Genomic DNA, 14,999 nt, shown 5'->3' with positions numbered 1-14,999 from the left:
AGGCAGATGAGAATAATTTGTTCCAATGGCCATGAAAGTGGAGGCCTTAGAGCTTGGTCAGACACTGGAAATGCCAAGGTCATCCACTGCATCCTGGGCCATTACCAGTTGTCTTGACTTTTGTCTTGCCACTGGACTCTGATGACTCTGATGACTTTGTGCAATTCTACTGTGCTGAAATCCAATTCATATTATCAAGGTGTCACCCTCGGACATCATTAGGCCTCTTCAAAAATGGAGAATGAACAACAAAGGAGGGGATCCTTTTGTTTGGTTCACTAACCCTTATTTTGAGGTACCTCACTGTTTTCCAGGAAGACCAATCATTTTTAAGCTAGACCTCATAAGAAATTATTTTTGTCTATTATCTATTTCTATAATATCATTTGAATAGTTGCTATTCAGTCATTTTCAGTCATTCAGATTTTCATGACCCTATTCAGGGTTTTCTTGGCAAGGATACTGGAGTGGTTTGCTATTTCTTTCTCCAGCTCATTTTACAGATGAGGCAACTGAGGCCAACTGAATGAAGTGACTTGCCCAGGGTCACACAGCTAGTAAGTGTCTGAGGTCAGATTTGAACTCAGGGAGATGAATCTTCCTGACTCCATACCTGGCACTCTGTGCACTGCACCACCTTGCTGCCCTTTGGCAACTATAGTATTGCTTGATGAAATCTCATATTTGGTAAATCCAGAAACCCTTAGCTTAAACTATGTAGCTTTTGTTTTATTATGGAATTTTGAATTTATGAAAGAAAAGAAACAGAAAAAAGAATACATTGGCTACCATGTTGTCCTAAACTTCAATAAATTTGGATTTAAAAAACATATGGAAAATATTTTTTGTCTTAAACCCTGGAAATCATAAGTGGAAAACAGTTTGAGTCAAAAGTATTTTCAAAAGCAGGTTGGAGTCTATTCCTTTAGATTTCTCAAGAATTGTTAACCTAAGGTTTTTGAACTTATATTTTAAATATATATATTCATTTTAATCACTATTTCAGTATAATTTTTTTCATTTTAATCTTTTGTATTTTATTTCATGCATTTGAAACTATTATGCTGAAAATGGGACTGTAGGCTTTACCAGACTTCCAAAGGGGTCTACAACACACTAAAAAGTTAAGAACATTGGCTCTAAGAAAAATGCTTAGAATTTAATTAATAAACAGCCTCTTTTGCCAAAAATAAAGAGTATTAAGATTTTCTTCTACATCATCAAGCAAAGAACCAAACAATGAACCCTAAGGCCCACTGGGTCTCTCCATCTGATCTCCAGCTGAACTCTCCTATATGAGAGGTCGTGGAGAGCAGGGACTTAAATGTTTTTTTTTAAATTTTTTCCTTAAGTGGTCTCCGTGCAGCCTGTCTTCAAGATTAGTTGATTGGCTTGTATAGAATTCATATCTTCTTTAAAGTTGTTGCCTTTTTGTTCTCTTTTGTCAAATTTTCCTCTACTTCAATATTTTTGCATTCCATATCTATTATTCTCTCTGTTTCTCTGTCTCTGCTTCTCTCTCTTGTCCACTCCTTCCTTTATTCTCTCTCTTTCTAGATATCTCTTTCTATTAGAGCATCTATTTCTTTGGGAAATTTTCTGTGACATATTCATGTTTTAAAAATCCAGCTATTTGTGGTCTTTTTCTGTGTTGGAAGCTCTGATTTCCAAAATAAATTTATTTCTATTTTCTTCTCCAAGACTTTTAGCATTCTTTTGAATAATTCTGGAGTTTTATTCCATGATCTTTGCAATGTCCACAGAATTATATCATTCAGTAGGTAATACTGGTTTATTTTTCTTCAAATTATATTTGTTAAAGTGTTTTAGTTTCTCTTGAAAGTTGTATTCATTTTTCTTCCTGATTTTGTGGTTCTCTCTTGGTTTACTTGCCTGTAAACTAGATTTTTATTCATGCTTTTCCCCTTGATATTTTTGTTATTTTAGCATTTCTCTTATATTTTCTATAACTCAATTTCTTACTATTTGGTACCCCTTCCACCCTTCCCTTTCATTTCCCATTGAGCTGTGTGTCCCCCAAGGCTCCTTTCTCTCTCTCTCTCTCTCTTTCTCTCTCTCTCACTAGGTAAAGAGGCCATTCTCTGCCTCATTTCTTACTTAACCTAACCTTAATCACTGTATGGGCATTGCCTCAGTCAAACTGAGAGCTGTTAAAGACCTTAGCTTAAAAAGGCTAAAGTCTCCCATTGCATCCAGGGCCATCTCCAGTCATCCTGATCTATATCTGGCCACTGGACCCAGAGGGCTCTGGAGGAGAAAGTGAGCCTGGTGACTTTGCACAGCCCTGCCTCACTTAAATCCAATTCACTTGCATGTCATGGCATCACCTCTCTGATGTCATAGTCCTCTCAGAGAAGGAAGGACAACCAGCAATAGCAACAACTCTCATTTCCCTGTGGTTTAGACATTTGAGGCTATAATGTAGTTACCTTATCTTCCTCACAATGATAGACATGGGAGTCAGCTGGGCCGAGGTCCCTGCCTTAAATGACCTCCAAAGGGAGAGTCCTGGCTCCAGCTGGGTTTCCAGTCTTCTTTTCTTCTGGCTTGATACTAACTACCCTCTAGTATGTGGCTCTGAATTCTGTCCATATGTTATATCATGACTGAATCCTTCTGCCCACCCTTCCTCCAGTTGCATGATCTATGAGGAGTCCAAAGGATTCTAAGTTTCAGTGGGCAATATGGGCTCATGTTTCTTCAAGTTATGTTGTTTGTCCTTTCTTCTTGAAGAGGACCATGACATCAGGAAAGTGATGCCATGACATGCAAGTGAATTGGATTTAAGTGAGGCAGGGCTGTGCAAAGTCACCACCCTCACTTTTTCTTCCAGACCCATCTGGGTCCAGTGGCCAGGTATAGATCAGGATGACTAGAGATGACCCCAGATGCCAGAGGCAACCTTCTTCGTGTTATAATATTTGTTCAAAGTGCTTTGGTTTCTTTTGGAGGTTTTACTCATTCTTAATCTTGTTTTCAGTCTTCTCTTCTAGTTTATCTCGTGTGAGCTAGGTTTTTATTCACTCTTCTCTTCCTTTTATTGAAAAACCTTTTGCATAATCTCTCATTTTCCTTTTTTCCTCTTTTATCTGTTAACGACGTGAGCCTTGCCACACTGTGATCAACTCTGCTGTCAATCCTGTGCCTTTGATTCTTTCCCCTTTTGTCTTATCTGTCTTTTTACAGATAAGGAAATGGACTGGTAGGGTTAACTGCCATGCCCCCAGGTCACACAGGTAAGAGTCAGAAGTGGGATATGAAATCTGACTCCAAAGCCAGTCTTAAGAGGCAGTGTCATAGTGGAGAACATGCTGACCTAGATTAGAATCCTACACCTGAGGCTCATTGTGTAAACACCAACAAATCAATTAACTTTTCTGGGCCTCCATTTCCCCATTTGTAGAACAGGGATAATCATACCTGTAGTGTACCTCCTTTACGGGGATGGTTTGTGATAATGTATGTAAAGTACTTGGAAAACTTCAAAGCACCCTAGAAATGTTGGCTGTTTTTGAGTTGGCTAACGAGTATCCCATTTGCTTGACTCAGTCTGTGAGCACTTATGCATACTCATGGCTGCCTAGCCCTGCAGTTTTCTCTGATGTGACTCCAACTGGGCTTTTCCCACTGCTCTGCCATCATTGTTCCCCAAGTTCATTTGGCAGCAGGGAGGGGCTCTTGGACTCAGATGCCAGGCAGAAAAGTGGAGAAACTCAGACACTCAGCTTAAGTAGCAGCTGCTGAGCGATTATAATCAACCAAGTTAGCAGTCTAAGTAGAGAGGCAGAAATGGAGGGCAGGTGCAGGCATGGGACTGGGGGACATCAGCCATCATTCCCACTGGAGAGATGGATAGACTCAACCCTGAAACTGGCGATGTGATTTGTTGTAGATAAGGACCCAGGTCCTGAATGCAAGCCAGCCAGGCCCCACTTCACTGCACCATCATGGCGGATTATAGATGTTAACATCAGATCTTGGCCCAAACGATTATACCCCAGGGACCTGTGAGCCTATTGTCCTGTAGGTTAAAGGTTTATTTTTCCCCCTCAATCCTAACTTGATGATTTGCTTCATCCTCTGACCTCTTGACCAACCATCACATTTTAGAACTTTCTAGTTTTCATATCTAACCCTTTACTGCCAGTTCCAGACCCAAGGTTACTTATAGTCCTAGGAAAATAAATTCAGATAGTGTCCCCAAACCAGTGTGCTCATAAATAACTGCTTAGTGTCTGACTCAATGCCTCTAATGTTTCTTAGCTCTATGGAAGCTTCCCTGGCCTTACCCCTCTGCCCCATCTAATACATTATGGCCCTCAACCATATATTAACCAGGATACTTGGTTCTGTTTCTGTGTTCTTGATCCTTTGCGCCACCAGGTACCATAAAGGAATTTCTCCTTTCTAAGGCTTTACAAATCTTAGTTCCATCGGATTTTTAGTTTCCCAGATTTAGATCATTAGTAGTTTTATAGGGGCACGATGGATAGAGTGTCAGGCCTGGAGTCAGGAAGACATCTTGAGTTCAAATCTGGCCTTGACCCTTATTAGCTGTGTGACCCTGGGCAAGTCACTGAACTTTGGAGAGGGAAATGGTAAACCACTCCACTATTTTTGCCAAGAAAACCCCAAGTGGGGTCAAGGAGAGCTGGACATGACTGAAATGACTCAATGACAACAATCAGCAGTCTATTCTGACCCTAAATGTTAACATCTCTCTTATCCATTGTATCTGTTGGTTGACAGTTAAGGAAGTTACACGTGGGAATACAGGGTAACCCTTAGAGTGAGAGAACAAAGGTGCGAGTGGAAGGAGAGGAGCTGGACTTTTAAGGCAACAGAGACCTTTTTTACATCCATTGTGGTTGATGGGAGAAAGGGAAGGTTTCAGTTCCCCACTCAGTGGAGAGAGGCAGGAGAGAAGCCCTATGTGTTGTCTGCCAGCTCCCAGGCATAAAGTCGTGCACTTTCGGAACATATAGTGACTGTTAGAAGAGATGATACATGGGGACGATAATGATGATGGACAGGGAGCCACTGGTAGGAACTCTTCTCCTCTCCCTTGCCTCTGAACCCCACTGCCTGGCAACCACAACCAGTCAGTGCTGATTTCTCCCTAGAGTGACCAAACCAAACCATATCGAGGAGACGTGTCAAGGCCCTGTGACCCTAATGTTTGGAATCTGATGGTTGTTAATGGGGATATTCAGCATTATTAGGAAATGCCATTACTCAGTCTCTGACACAATGTCAATTTTCTCCCAGAAAATCTAACCCATCAGCAGATTTTTTCCCTCAGATTTGTTTTGTTTCTGACCAGGCTCTCAGGGAACAAGCAAGGGCAGAGAATTCTCCACTTAGATTCATTTTGTTTAGGCTAAGCTAAGATCTCTGTGCAATTATGGGTGAGGTTTTGACATCTGCCCTCCCCTGCCCGCTGACTGTCTCAAGGAAGCTGAGCTGTCCTGAAGTTAGAAGTTCATTAACCTCAGCCAGTCAAAGTTCTGGCTTCTTCATTCTTTCTCCTCTTCTTCCTAAGGATATAATCTGATATCCAGGGTCTCCAGTTGGAGGGGTGGGGCTTTTGCCTCCTTTGTCCTCTGCTAACGCCAGGTTTACACAGTCCAAAGGCTGTGTCTTTTGGAAATGGGGACAAAAGAGTTGGAGGTGGGGAGGATGCTGGGAGGTGATGAGTCACCTTTGGGAACTGGAACATCTTTGGAGGAAAAGCATTGAGATATGCTGCGTTCCTGGCCCAGAAAGCAATTAAACTCACTGGGCATTGGGCAGAGGCTCCTCTGGGCTATTCAAGACTCTCCCCTTTGAGGTTTGGGGCCAATCATGACGGGAATGACCACTATCAGTAATGACCATTTCACAGCTACCATTTCTATAGTGCTTTTAGGTTTGTAAAGCACCTTCTATGTTATCTCATTTGAGTCTCAAAACAACACAGTGAGGTGGCTGATAAGATTACCTCCATTTTACAGATGAGGAAACTGAGACACAGACTCATGAAGTCCTTTGCACAGGGTCACATAGTTAGAAGAAAGTGCCTGAGGTGGAATTCAAACTCGTGTCTTCCTGGCTCCATGTCCAGGACTTTATCCACTGTGCCAACTATGTGATCACAGATTCAGAGCTGAAAGGCACCTTAGCCATTAGAGTCCATCTTGCTCATTTTATAGAAAGAGCAGTAGGAATCAGTTCTAACGCTAATAGGCTACCCACCCACCCATCCACCACCAACACACAAATAATTTAATGTCCTCTCTGGATCTCTGTTTAGTGACTCAAAAATGAAGGTAATACTTGTTTCTGAGAATTTAAAATTGGAAGGAACATTAGCAATAGCTGGAGCCTTAAACATCCTGTTGTCTTTGCCGTAGGATAATAAGAGACCAATCATAATGTGTATTTGTTTATTGCTTAATGATTTACAAAACATTTTGCATATATTATCTCCTGTGAATCTCACAACAATCCTGTGAGGTACTTGCTTGTATCATCTGGATTATTCAGTTAGGAAATTGAGGCAGACAGATCAGACTTGCCTAGGATTACAGGACTAGTGAGTGTCTCAGGCAGCATTAGAACTCTGGTCTTTCTGATTTCAAGACCATCACTCTATTTCCTATACCACCTAGGATCACGGATGTAGGATTGAAAGAGACCTCAGGAGCCAATGAATCTATCACCTTCTTTTTACAGATGAAGAAACTGAGGCCCACTCAGAGAGATGAAAGGGATTTTCTCAAGAGCGGAAAAATAGCAAAGCCAGGATTCCAAGGCAATTTCAAGGTCCCCAAATCTAGAGCTCTTTTCGCCATCCCATGTTGCTCTTTTGTCTCCCAGGGAAGCTGTTAAGGTAAAATTAGTTGATGATAGATTGAAGGAGTGCTTTGGAACATGAGTGTAAAGGATTGTGGGTGGCCCCAGGATGGTGATTACTCACAGTGCATCTCCAGGATCCTAATCAGAGCTCTGATGCTTCCCTTCTCTGTCATCCTCCCTGCCATGCAGACACGCACCAGGTGGGTTTGATGCCAACACTCAAATAAATGACATCTAAGAAGAAACTCAGTTCAACAAGGGACACAGATGGATGTGATTCAGAAATGGTGGCTTGGTGGCTTGGACCTTTCTCAAGAAGACCATCTGTGCCTTTTTACTGTATAAAAACGTGAGGGGGGAAAAAGAGATGCAGACAGAGAGAGAAAAAGGCAGGGAGAGTGGGAGATGAGAGTACCTATGTCAAGAGGGGCAGGCAGGATGACATAATAGATATTGGGCCAGCCTTCTGGTTAGAAAGCCCTGGGTTCAAGTCCTACACATGCAGGTTGTGTGACCTCATGCAACTCAAGCTTTCCTTGCCCCAGACATTATTTAAGGCTATAAAGTGATAAGTGTATGCCAATCTGCACTGGGGAAGCAAAGACAAAAAATGAAACAATCCCTACTCTAAGAAGTTTAAATAGTGTCAGAGCAGCATACCTACAGACATAAGTACATACGTAAATACACACACAAAATTAAAAAACAGTGCAGTTAGGGAGGGCATTAGCAAATGGGGGTGGGGGTGGGGGGACTAGGAAAGGAGCTGAGGCTTGAACTGCCTCTTGAAGAAAGTGAAGGATTATAGGAGGCAGAGAAAAGCAGTGAATATATTCCAGGCTTGGGGGAATGGCCAGTGCAAACATCTGGAGACTGGAGATGATTGTTGTATGTGAGGGGCAGAAATAAAGCCAGTTTGCCTGGATGGTAGAGTCTGGTAGGAGGAGTAATATACAGTGAGGCTGGAAAGATAAGTTGGGCCATATTGGGACAAGCTTTAAAAAATTCAATAGATTTAAAAATTTATCCAGGAGTTAATCAGAAGGAGCCAATGGAGTTCATGGAATGGGAAAGTGACACGGTCATACCTGCATTTAAGAAAGATATTTTGGGCAGCTGTATAAAAGGTGGGTCAGAAGAGACTTGGGAAGGGGAGACCAGCCAGGAGGCCATTGTAATATTCTAGGTTAGAAAGTGTAAATGAGGGCAGTGACCATGAGAGTAGAGAAAAGTGTTTGGATGGGAGGGCTATTGTAGAGATAGAAAATGGAAGACTTGGCAACTGATCGGATATGTGGCATCAAGGTCCCGTACTTGGGAGATTAGAAAAATGGTCTTGTCCCTGACAGAAACAAGGAGGTTTGGTTGAGGGGTCAGTATTCTGGGGGAAAGATAATGAGTTCTGTTTTCAACAAGTTGACTTTGAGATGTGTCTAAGATATCCGATTTGAGATGTCTCAAATATGGGAATGGAGCTCAGGAAAAGGACTGGATAGGACAGTTAGATTTTGGAGTCATCTGTATAGCCATGACAATTAAATCTATGGAAACTGGTAAGGTCACCAAGAGAGTTGTTGTTGTTTGTTCTTTGTTCTCCAATAGGACCATGACATCAGGAAGTTGATGCCATGACATGCCAGTGAATTGGATTTAAGTGAGGCAGGGCTATGCAAAGTCACCAACCTCACTTTCTCCTCTGGAGCCAACTGGGTCTGGTGGCAAGATATATATCAGGATGACTGGAGATGACCCTGGATGCAGTGGGAGACCTTGGCCTTTTTAAACTAAAGTTTTTAACAGGTCTCTATTTGACTGAGGCAATGCCCATTCAGTAATTAAGGCTAGGTAAGAAATAAGGTCTCTTTACCTAGTAGCAAAAGAGAGAGAGAAAGAGAGAGAGAGAAAAAAGGGGGGCAAGAGAGAGAGAGACAGAGAGAGAGAAAGAGAGACAGAGAGAGAGAGAGACAGAGAGAGAGACAGAGAGAGAGAAAGAGAGACAGAGAGAGAGAGAGACAGAGAGAGAGAGAGAGAGAGAGAGAGAGAGAGAGAGAGAGAGAGAGAGAAAGAGAGAGAGAATGAGCGCCTTGGGGAACACACAGCTCAATGGTATTGTACCAATGGTGAGCCAGCAAGAGACCAATAACAAATAGTCAGAAAAGTAGGAGAAACAGGAGATAGTAGAGTCACGAGACCCCAGAGAAGAGAGACACAGCAGAAAGGTTAAGAAAGATGAGGACTGAAAAGACCATAAGATTTGGCAATTAAGAGATCATGGGTAACTTTGGAGAGAGCTATTTCAGTTGAATGATAAGGCCAGAAGCCACATTTGTAGGGGGGGAGAGAATAGAAAGTGGAGACAATGAGTGTAAACATTTTTTTTTCTTCTAGGAGTTTGACTAAGAAAGGGAGAAGAAAGATGGCGGCTGGTAAGCAGGGAATAATGTGAGCTCCATGGGAAGACCCTCCAAAAACTTATAAAAAATGGCTCTGAACCAATTATAGAACGGCTAAACCCACAAAACAGCAGAGGGAAGTAGGGCTCCAGCCCAGGACAGCCTGGATGGTCTCTGGGTGAGGTCTATCCCACACGGAGCTCGGAGCTGGGAGCTGGGAGCTGGGAACGGAGTGGAGCAGAGCCCAGCCTGAGCAGCATGGACCATCCAGACCAGAAGCTGGGCGGAGGGGGCCCTAGCGCCCTGATTCAGTGAACTGCGGCAGTTACCAGACTTCTCAACCCACAAACACCAAAGACTGCGGAGAAGGTTAGTGGGAAAAGCTGCGGGAGTGGAAGGAGTTCGCGGTTTGGCTTCCAGCCCCTGGGGGGCAGCGGAGGTGGGGCAGCTACAGCGGTTGTTACTTCCGGCTCCAGGCCCACCTGGTGGGAGGAATTAAGTGGCGGATCAGAGCAGGGGTGCACAGCCTGCCGAAGATCTAAGCCCAGTTCGGGTTGGGGGTTGGGGAAGGAGCAGTGCTGGTGTGGCAGAGCTGGCACCTCCCCCCCAAACGTGGAACATAGAACTCTGTAATCTACAAGCAGTCGTACCCCACTGAAAAACTCAAGGATCAAGTTAGTTGGCTGGGAATATGGCCAGGCAGCGAAAACGCACCGAGATTCAGTCTCAGACTTTGCATTCTTTCTTTGCTGACAAAGAAGACCAAAACATACAGACAGAAGAAATTAATAAAGTCAAAGAGCCTACAACAGAAACCTCCAAGAAAAACATGAACTGGTCCCAGGCCATGGAAGAGCTCAAAAAGGAGTTGGAAAAGCAAGTTAGAGAAGTAGAGGAAAAATTGGGAAGAGAAATGAGAAGGATGTGAGAAAACCATGAAAAACAAGTCAATGACTTGCTAAAGGAGACCCAAAAAAATACTGAAAAATACACTGAAGAAAACAACACCTTAAAAAACAGACTAACTCAAATGGCAAAAGAGCTCCAAAAAGCCAATGAGGAGAAGAATGCCTTGAAAGGCAGAATTAGCCAAATGGAAAAGGAGGTCCAAAAGACCACTGAAGAAAATACTACTTTAAAAATTAGATTGGAGCAAGTGGAAGCTAGTGACTTTATGAGAAATCAGGATATTATAAAACAGAACCAAAGGAATGAAAAAATGGAAGACAATGTGAAATATCTCCTTGGAAAAACCACTGACCTGGAAAATAGATCCAGGAGAGATAATTTAAAAATTATTGGACTACCTGAAAGCCATGATCAAAAAAAGAGCCTAGATACCATCTTTCAAGAAATTATCAAGGAGAACTGCCCTGATATTCTAGAGCCACAGGGCAAAATAGAAATTGAAAGAATCCATCGATCGCCTCCTCAAATAGATCCCAAAAAAGAAATCTCCTAGGAATATTGTTGCCAAATTCCAGAGCTCCCAGATCAAGGAGAAAATACTGCAAGCAGCCAGAAAGAAACAATTTGAGTATTGTGGAAACCCAATCAGAATAACCCAAGATCTGGCAGCTTCTACATTAAGAGATCGAAGGGCTTGGAATGCGATATTCCGGAGGTCAATGGAGCTAGGATTAAAACCTAGAATCACCTACCCAGCAAAACTGAGTATCATGTTCCAAGGCAAAATATGGATTTTCAATAAAATAGAGGACTTTCAAGCTTTCTCAGTGAAAAGACCAGAACTGAATAGAAAATTTGACTTTCAAACACAAGAATCAAGAGAAGCATGAAAAGGTAATCAAGAAACGGAAATTGCAAGGGACTTACTAAAGTTGAACTGTTTTGTTTACATTCCTACATGGAAAGATGATGTGTATGATTCATGAGACCTCAGTATTAGGGTAGTTGAAGGGAATATGCATATATATATATATATATGTTTATGTATATATATAAGTGAATGTGTATGTATGTATGTAGCTATGTGTATATGTATGCATGTGTATGTAGGTATATATATGTGTGCTTTTGTATGTGTATATATATATGTATATGTGTATGTGTATATATATATATATATATATATGTAAAAGAGAGAGAGCAGACACAGGGTGAGTTGAAGATGAAGGGACGATATCTAAAAGAAATAAAATGAAATTAAGGGATGAGAGAGCAACATACTGAGAGAGGGAGATAGGGAGAGATAGAATGGGGTGGATTATCTCACCTAAAGGTGGCAAGAGGAAGCAGTTCTGTGGGAGGAGGGGAGAGGGCAGGTGAGGGGGGAATGAGTGAACCTTGCTCTCATCAGATTCAGCCTGAGGAGGGAATACCATACATACTCAGTTGGGTATCTTACCCCACAGGAAAGAAGAGGGAGGAAGATGGAGGGGAGGGCAGATGGGGGTGGAGGTAATCCAAACAAACACTATGGAAAGGGGACAGAGTCAAGGGAGAAAATTCAATAAAGCGGGATGGGTTGGGAAGGAGCAAAATGTAGTTAGCCTTTCACAACATGAGTAATGTGGAAGGGTTATACATAATGATACATGCGTGGCCTAGGTTGAAGTGCTCGACTTCTTAGGGAGGGTGGGTGGGAAGGGAAGAGGGGAGAGAATTTGGAACTCAAAGTTTTAAAAAGAGATGTTCAAAAACAAAAAAAAAAAAGTTTTTGCATGCAACTAAAAAATAAGATACACAGGCAATGGGGCGTAGAAATTTATCTTGCCCTACAAGAAAGGAAGGGAAAAGGGGATGAGAGGGGAGAGGGGTGATAGAGGGGAGGGCTGACTGGGGAACAGGGCAACCAGAATATATGCCATCTTGGAGTGGGGGGGAGGGTAGAAATGGGGAGAAAATTTGTAATTCAAACTGTTGTGAAAATCAATGCTGAAAACCAAATATGTTAAATAAATAAATTTAAAAAAAAAAAAGAAAGGGAGAAGAGACAGAGGATGACAGCTTGAGAGAATAGTAGTGTCACCAATAGATTATTTTTTTAAGAATGGAGGAGAATTGGGTGTCTTGAAGGACAATAAGGGAAGAAATCAACAGAAAGGGAGAGACTGAAGATCAGAGTTTGGGGGGGGGGAATATTTCAGGAGATAGTCTTCTGAGCAGGAGATGTGATCTAGGGCACATGGAGATGGGTTGGTCTTGGTAAGAAGGGCTACTTTTATGAGACACTGGAGGAAAGGAAGGTAGATAGGGGGTGATATACAAAGATTCTGAGATGAAAAGAAAGACAGAAGAAAGATCTTTTGATGAATGGCCTCACTTATCTCAGTAAACTAGGAGGTGAGGTCTTTAGCTGAGAGGGGAGGGTGGAGGAGAAGGTGTGGAAGGCTTAAGGAGATTGAGTAATCAGGCATCCATCAGCAGGAAGAGAACAGTGGAGGTTAAATACTAAGATCAGTCATCTGATTTTCTCCAACTTCCTTGGTCAATATGTGAGTAAAAGTGGAGGAGGTGGATGGCAGGCACAATCCAGGATTGGAGTTTAGTGATAGACCGAGGGAAGGGCAATTTATTTGAGAGTAAAAGATAACGTAGAGTTAGATTTGATTGCTTTAGAGTTGAGATTGCTAAGCAAAGAAAGTGATGGCCTGAGAAGGTTCTGCTTAGTGACTAATCCAGGCTGAGTAGAGGGGAGGTCATGGCATCTGAGGATTTGGAAGCATTGGGAGGTTAGGGTGTTGGAGGGAGCATTACCATGCATGCTGAAGTCTTGAATGTAAGGGAAGGTGTTGGGGAGGAAAGGGAGATAGTGAGGTCTTGGAATGACCTGAGGTAGATAGACCACAATGAATAATCAATCAACAACCATTTATTAAGAACTTACTATATGCCAGGCACCGTGACAGGTGCTGAGGATACAATACAAAAAAGGGGAAAATCATTTTTAAAGAGTTTGATCTGTGTAGGATGAAAAATGTTAATAGAGTGAATTTTAAACAATAGGTTTCTGAGTGATGGTGGCAAAGGGAATCTGGAATTGGGAGTGGTGAGCAAAGAAGATGCCAATTCTCCTTTTTGTTGGGGCATCTGAGAGAAGGTCTAGCCAGGGCTAAAGAGAAGAGCCAAGGATGCAGTGTCATTTGGGGGAGCTAGGTTTCTGTGAGTACAAGTAGAGGAAAAGAGTATGAAAGGAAGAGTTCCAGAATGAAGGGACATTTATTCATGATGGAAAGGGAATTCCAGAGGGCACAATAGAAGGTCTGGGCAGAATTAGAATGGGATGGGTATGGTAGGGTTGGGGAACATGGTGATGATGGAAGGTCTGGGCAGAATTAGAGTGGGATAGATATGGTAGGGTTGGGCAATGTGGTGATGATGGAAGAGAGATTGGGAGTTGGGGATAGTTTTACTCCCAGGCAGTCAATGATTAAACAATACAGGGACAAGGAGTTTGCTAATCATAAGGAAATAGTGAATAGGCAGATGAATCAGAATATTCAGTCTTCATGAAGTACCATTGTAGGACTAAGGCCCAATTTGGTGTAGGTGGCAGGTCTGGTGAGGACACAGCTGTATAAGGATGTTTGCTGGATACTTTCGGTGGGGGTGGGGCAGTATGGTGTTGCAGGGATGGAATTGGGGGGAGGGAGAGTATGGGCTCCTTTGTCCTCCATGTCTTTGCTTGATTTCTCTGTATTTTCCCCCCATTTCTGCTTTGCTGCCTATTCTACAAGGTTAAGAAGGTGGGTCCGACGGTTAGACTCACCATTCGTTGGTTAGAAGGGTGACACACCATTCCCTGGATTATGCACCCAGGCCCTTACTTTTCCTGGAGAAGAGGAAGGAAGCACTTATTAGTTGTCTACTATGTGCCAGACATGTGCTAAGTGATTTACAAATATTTCATTTGATCCTCCCAAAAATTATGTGAGGTAGGTGGTATCATCCCCATTTGAGGAAACTCAGACAGTTGGGAAATGATTTGCTCAAAGTCAAACAGCTAGTATGTGTCTGATTTGAGCTCCAGGCTTAGTATGCTAACTACTGGACTACCCAGCCCTGTTTACTCCCACGGCCACACAAGTTGTAAGTGTCAGAGACAGGATTTGAACCTTCCAACTCCAGGTCCAGGATTCTTTCCATTGTATTATGTTTTTTCATGGAGTTTCTCTTGTCCTTTTTGACTTTTACTAATTTTTTCCCTTTCCTTTCTTCACTGCTCCTATGCCTGGATCATAGGGGTCATCCCTGTGGCAGTGAATTGAGTTGAATTGACAGGCAATTTGCTCCACCCCCTCCCCACCACCAAGAAGCAGGAGGGTATGACCAAGACACAAACTCCAGTCACGCCTGATTTTGGTAAGTGCTAAAACATGTTTATTTCACAAGGGATGATGCAACAGCTAATAAGAAAGAGTCCAACTCTACCCTGAATGCCTCTCTTGGCAATTCAGGTCTCCTACAGGGATGCAATTCCTGGGGCGGGGAAAACAGAGCAAAGAGGATGGAGAGGTGGGGACTGGATACTAAGGGGTCCTGTCAAGTTTGAGGCTGTCATCGGCTTCTTCCACATCATCAGGTGCCACAGAGGGAACTCGTGTTTCAGTCCAGCAAAACATGGCCTTGGGTGTGGAGCCTTCACCCACCCAAACCCTGCCTCAGATGTCCTTGTCCCAAGCCAGGTGAAAAGGTGAAGCAGCAAACTCAGCGGCACTTAGACCTACATGTTCTAAACACACACACACACACACACACACACACACACACACACACATACACACA

The sequence above is a fragment of the Trichosurus vulpecula genome, chromosome 7 (assembly GCF_011100635.1).
Source record: "Trichosurus vulpecula isolate mTriVul1 chromosome 7, mTriVul1.pri, whole genome shotgun sequence".
In the NCBI taxonomy this organism is placed as follows: domain Eukaryota; kingdom Metazoa; phylum Chordata; class Mammalia; order Diprotodontia; family Phalangeridae; genus Trichosurus; species Trichosurus vulpecula.
Note: the sequence above shows the minus strand (reverse complement) of the source record.